Source organism: Mytilus trossulus, chromosome 4 (assembly GCF_036588685.1).
Source record: "Mytilus trossulus isolate FHL-02 chromosome 4, PNRI_Mtr1.1.1.hap1, whole genome shotgun sequence".
NCBI lineage: Eukaryota > Metazoa > Mollusca > Bivalvia > Mytilida > Mytilidae > Mytilus > Mytilus trossulus.
The window spans coordinates 35,523,890-35,530,411 of NC_086376.1; positions in this window are offsets into that span (position 1 = coordinate 35,523,890).

Here is a 6,522-nt window from a genome sequence, read left to right on the forward strand (position 1 = left end):
GAATTTACCCGCCAAATATATTAACCAATAAATGGATAGCGGCTTAATGAACCGTGAATAGGGAAATACATACGGTGAAATGAAACCAAACAAAAAAAAACACTCAGGATTCTATCGATGTATTGAGTTTTCTGCTCTTCGGTCGGGTTGTTGTATCTTTGGCACATATGTGTCGATTTTCAAGTTTTTTTCAACATTTGAGCTTGATTGTTTTGGGTTTTTTTGGTGTCTTTTGTCTCTCTTTTAAAATATTATCTGTCCTTACTCTCCTTGCAAAAATAATAAAGACACATTCCCCATTTGCATTCTCAATTACATGTACTTAAAGTAAAACAAAAGAAAAAAACAGTCCGCATGTAGTCCAGGTCCGTGACGTCAATAGTATATCGATATATGAGGATGGTAATGGGGGTACCTTCATGACGAATATAACGGTAAAATTTCTTGCCAAATCAATGAAATGAACGTGCACATTTTATCGTCATGCACCAAAAACGGTAATTTTTGGTGCATGACGATAAATGTGCACGTTCTTTTAGACGATAAAACAATCGAATTATTTTGACGAATCACGTTATATTTTTTTTTTGAGACCTCTGACGAATCACGGTAAGGATATTTTGACAAATCACGGTATAATTTTAATCAATTTGACGCTAACGGTAGCCGAAAATGACCGGTGCGCCTCCGGGATTTTGGGCCTGACTACTCAAATTTTGGGAGTGATACATTTACTTGTAAACATTTTAAATAGTATGCTTTTACTGCTAACAAAACTTGATTTTTTGAAGAAAAAAAACTCAGTTTTTTTTTACCTCAGGAAGAGATTACCTTATCTGTATCTGAATAAATTACCTTAAATTATCTGTATTTGGCAAAACTTTTAGGAATTTTTGGACCTCAATTTGAATGCTCTTCACTGGCTTCGTACTTTTTTGGGCCTTTTAAACATTTTTTTATTCGAGCGTCACCGATGAGTCTTTTGTAGACCGAACGCGCGTCTAGGGTAAATATAAAATTTTAATCCTGGTGTCTATGATGAGTTTATTCAAGACCCATCTAATTAAGTATATGAATTAAAACAATTCTTTATAGTGAAAATAACATAGCTTGACCGATGAAGGCATGATTTGAAATCATATAAGCACAGCCTGCTTCTTTCTTAATGTTGGATGACATGTCAATATACTCTCCTATATAGTAACTAAAATTACAGGTCAATGAACGGCGGCGTTTAGCAATGTGCAAACATAACAAACTGTAAAACATAAAGGGGGGGAGTTGATCAATGACAAAACGGAAAACAGATGTAACAATTAAACAGCAAGCATCCATACAGACTTGCGATATGCAAGCAAATTGTTTGGCATGGTTTGATATGTTTGTGAGCATTCAACCTCTCTTCAAGTTGACTTTTGAAAATTAATGTTTCTAACAGAGCGCCAATACAAAAAAAAGTAAGCTTCAGAGATTCCCTATATAACCAACCAAAAATTTCCCACAACAGGGGAAATTGCTAGATTCGCCTATGGTTTTAGGTGGTCAAGTAGCTCGTTTTATATTAGAGTCGAGAACAAATGTGTGTCCTATGATTTCCCGGCCCCTCACTTAAAACAAAAGAAGAATAGATGAATGGTTAGTGAATACTATAAAAAAAAAGATGTGATATAATTGCCAATAAGACAACTGTCCGCAAGAGACCAAATGACACAAACATTAACAACTTTAGGTCACTTTACGGGCCTTCAACAATGAGCAAAGCCCATACCGCATAGTCACTACATAAAAAGGCCCCGATAAGACAATGTAAAACAATTTAAACGAGAAAACTAACGGCCTTATTTATATAAAAAAAAAATGAACGCTCGAAAAAAAATTATGTTATACAGTCTGTTTTAACTGGCAAGAATACCCCAAAAGCGGACAAGAGTTTATTCTTTCTGTAATGGAATACCAAGAAAGAAAATAAATCCCGAAATTTACTTGAAACTTTGATACTCAATAATTTTCTTGGGAAATATTCACATCCCTTGTGGATATAAGTGTACGGTAAGTGGCATACATATAAAATGCAAGTCGAAACAGGCAGTTTGGCATAAAGTACTTGCCAGAACCATATGTTCACATTATTATACATCATACCCAACAATTGTGATGATGACGAATTTCTTTCTTTGTTCGAGAACAATCTTATTGAAATATAAATCTGTGATTTTACTATGCCCATAATTTTGATGAGCTAAAGAAAGTTAGATATCGACCTGCATACAATTCAAATTGGTTCTCTTTTTCTTCTTCTTTTGGTATACAATAGTCCATCGACAACCGATGATAACATATTGTTGGCATACGTAGACTAGTCTACAAAATGTATGTTTCTTTCTTATGTTCAATGTATATACATGTACATAACATGATTTTAAAAGTATACTAAATATGTAGTATAACGAAATCAGAGTTCTATATTTTCAAATTAGATTGAAAAGAGTCGTGATCTGAAACTTCCATGCAATGTGCATATTGATTCAAATAGTTTTTAGCTAAAAAGGAAACAATCAGCAAGACTCGAACCCTAATTACAAGTAGCTTTTTCCACTAGAAATGTGTCTTTATAAATTCTTCTAGAATTAAGGAATAAATTAATGTTATGAGCACAAATTGATACATTTAAAGTCAGGATTTGACAGAGATCTGTTCTCTGTCTATCTGTCTTCAAAACAGTTACACAATTAGCCGTTTCAGAATCTAAAGCATCATGGGTAATTTCATTGTTCGTACCCCAAAGTGAAAATAACGTAACGTCATTGGTTGAATTTCCATTGTTTATAACGTTTTAAACCAATTTACTGATCAGATTTTATTGAACCTCTATTTCTATCCATGAAGTGGCTGTGCCATCGACAATCTGGCCCATGCACTTACCCTACTGTCTTTGCTGTTTTTGATTTTTACATAAAGTTTAAAACGTCATTTTTTTTTTTTACATTTATAGTTTTAATAAGTTGTCAATGTATAAAGGGGCACTAGCTGTCAAATTCGTGTTCACCGATTTGACTCAATTTCTCATATTTGATTCATAGCAATGTAAAACATCTATTTAGATTTTAAAATGTTTAAAATAAACAATTTATAGAGCAAATGATCGACAATATGTAGCTTCGTTTCGTGTGTATTTAAGTCTAGATGTCGTCCAAGGATTTGTATACTATACTATCACTATACAAATCCTTGCGTCGTCTAATTAAATATCGAGTTGACCTTGTAAAACCTCCGATGACCATATAAGGTATATAAACATAAATATAGATATAAAATTATAGATTAAGGGGGCTCGCGGGTATAACTCTTATAACTTTTTAAATAGGATTTTTTTTTTAATGAACTTTATCATATACTTAATAGGAAAATGAAATAAAACAATGGGGTCACTGTTCATTTCAGCTTACAATCTGCCTCCGAAAGAATCATACATTTTTGTAAAGTGATAGTGTGAGCCAAAATTTGTTCCTGTGAAAAAAGTTCCAGTGGACCTAATTTCACAGTTAATATGTTCTGGGAGAACTTTTTACACAGACAATTTCTATATAATTTGTTCCATCTATATGAAATAAGTTCCACACTTTACCTGGTGAAATAAGTTCTGGGTTGGTGAAATTTGTTCCTTACCTAGTGAAATAAGTTCCATGTTAGTGAGATTTATTCCTTACCTGTTGAAATAAGTTCTGGATTTGTGAAATTTGTTCCTCACCTGGTGAAATAAGTTCCTTGTCTATTAAATATGTTCCACTGGTTAAACAAGTTATCTTATATACTGAGCACTTGTCATCAGTCAGTTTAAAGTCATTATAAAAAACACATATTTAGTCTGTATTATATTGATAATGTAATAAATGAAAAGTGTAAACATCCAATTTGGAGCATGTGGAGTTCAGCAAAAGTTAAATAACATACACAATTAATAATACTAAAAATTACAATTTTGAACCAGGAAAGAGTAGAATAAGAAAAAATAATAAAAGTCATTCCCCAAAAAAAGGTATCATAGTTAAAGATGAACATTTGTACTTTTAAAAAAAGGACAAAGTGACTGATCAATTATTTTAAAAGACAAAGAAACAAAAGACACACTCTTTAAAACCTGTGCAATGACCATAGCTTAGTACATACATGTATGATAAGAACACCCATGAAAGATAAACAGGAAACAAGGAGGTCGAATACCACATAAAGGATAAAACATAGAAACAAATTATGATACATTATCATCGCTTTTATTTCTTATCTTCATCCTACAGTCATGCACTCAATTGCAAATGTACCCCATGCAAGCACAGTACTTATTTTCTGTGAAATAGGTTCGAGCAGAACATTTTCATTGATTTCTATAAAATACCTTTGTTCAAAACTAATATCACAGGAACTTATTTCACCTTTTCTTTTAAATTTTAGTATTGGAACAAAACTCATGGTGCTGTAATTTTTGTTCCGGAACTTATTTCACACTTGTTTTATAGTGCTGGAACATATCTTCTGTGACATAAGTTCCTGCATGTGGAACATATTTCATATGAAATTTGTTCCGTGGAATAAATGTCACGCCGGAACAAATATTTTGCCGTTACAATAGCACGTGTAGATTTAAAGTATGACAGAAAATGAACAAATATATAATATAACACCATTTGATTAAAATGTAAATTCCGTCATTTTGATGACTTTAAGTACGAATCACAGAAAAAGCATTACAATTACTCGTGTTATAAACAGTTCCTATAATTTTTGGGATCAAAATATTCCCCCTCTAAAATTCACGCCACATTTAGGAGATACATGTAGTTATATTGTATTCTAACCTCCGACGGCATCAATTGGTAATTTGATGGTCGCAAATTGAGTTTACGGGCCCCACCTGGTATAGAAAAATAATTGTTGATCATGGATGAGGGTCGTAATGGAAGTACCGTTTTCACGAATAACGGTTAAGTTCTTGCCAGATGACGTTGACGGCAATTTTTTTAGCATGTGACCTTCCGAATTAGACTAATTACCGGATTTGTAAAACATGAGCAACACGACGGGTGTTGCCACATGTGGAGCAGTAACAAGCAATTTGACACTAACGGTAGCCGAAAATGGCCGTTTGAGTCCTGAATAACATGTAAACATATGATATTGTGCATGTAATTCAGGATTCATTGCCAGTCCGTATTGGAAATATTGGATTGGGGCGCTCATATTCGCCGGGGGCACAATTTTGCCGTTTTATGATTTTGAGATGTAAAAACTTCAAAGGACGACTGAAATGGAAGAAATATGCCGGTAAATAATAATATTATAACAAATATGATAATTTTTTAAACTAAGACAAAATTTCGGCAGTTATCGCAAAGGACCGAAAAACAGACAACCAAGTTTCCGGCTAATTTCCCAAAAAATGAAAAAAATATTTCAGAGAAGTATTTCTGACTGATTGTCCTTAATTTCACTGAGTTCTTTACACCTTTTAAATATCTGCTATTCATCTATTTATATAACGAAATTGATTTGCATGACAAATCTTGTTTAAAGCTGCAGTAATTTGGTTTCAAATATATAGATGTGTTAAAACGGCGAATATGTGTCCCCCTTTGACAAAACATAAGGAAATTTCAAATAGCTTTCAATCTATAGCAAGCCGTTGTGGAATTTATTCCCTATTTATTAATATTAAAAAATCATTTATTTATATTGATCAAGGGTTTGTATAGTTATACTAACTATACAAATCCTTGTATTGATACGAAATTATTTTTTAATATTAAAAAATCATTTTTTTCAAAGAAACAAATTATCAAGCTAAGAATATGTTGATGTTGATGTTATCTTCATATAGACATATTAGTATACTTCAAAACATCAAGACCTGAACATCCTTGAACTTCAGAAAACATGGAAAGTTATGGCGAAAATGAGCACCCCACGCTATATTCACATTTGATGTTTGTAATACGGCATTCAGAACAAGTCTGTCTTGAAAAAGTTGGAATATTTAATAAATAATATTTGCTGTTTCTGTATTGGCACTGATATAGATTCTCGGTCAGCTGTATTGGCCCTCGACCCTACGGGTCTCGAGGCAGAAACAGCCAGTTAACATGATAGATCAAACCTGAGATTACTATAAGTGATCATAAGTTATAGTAGTCTCAGATCTAACACTATAATAGGGTCTCACTAATTAGCGACAACAAGCGTCAAGAAGCGAAAACAAGCGTCAACAAGCGACAAGAAGCGACAACAAGAATTATTTTAGCGACAACAAGCGACAAGAAGACTATTTAGCGACAAGAAAACATTTTTTTTATTATTAAATATTAGATATAAATGCTCTAAATGTACTCTTAATTGTTATGTCAATTCGATGTTTTATTTGTAGAACTCTCAGCCACGCTTTGCTATCTTTATTATTTAAGCGTGTTTCCACTCAAGTGAAACAAAAACATGAAATATTTCTTTCCTTTCTAACAGTATAAATCATTGTTC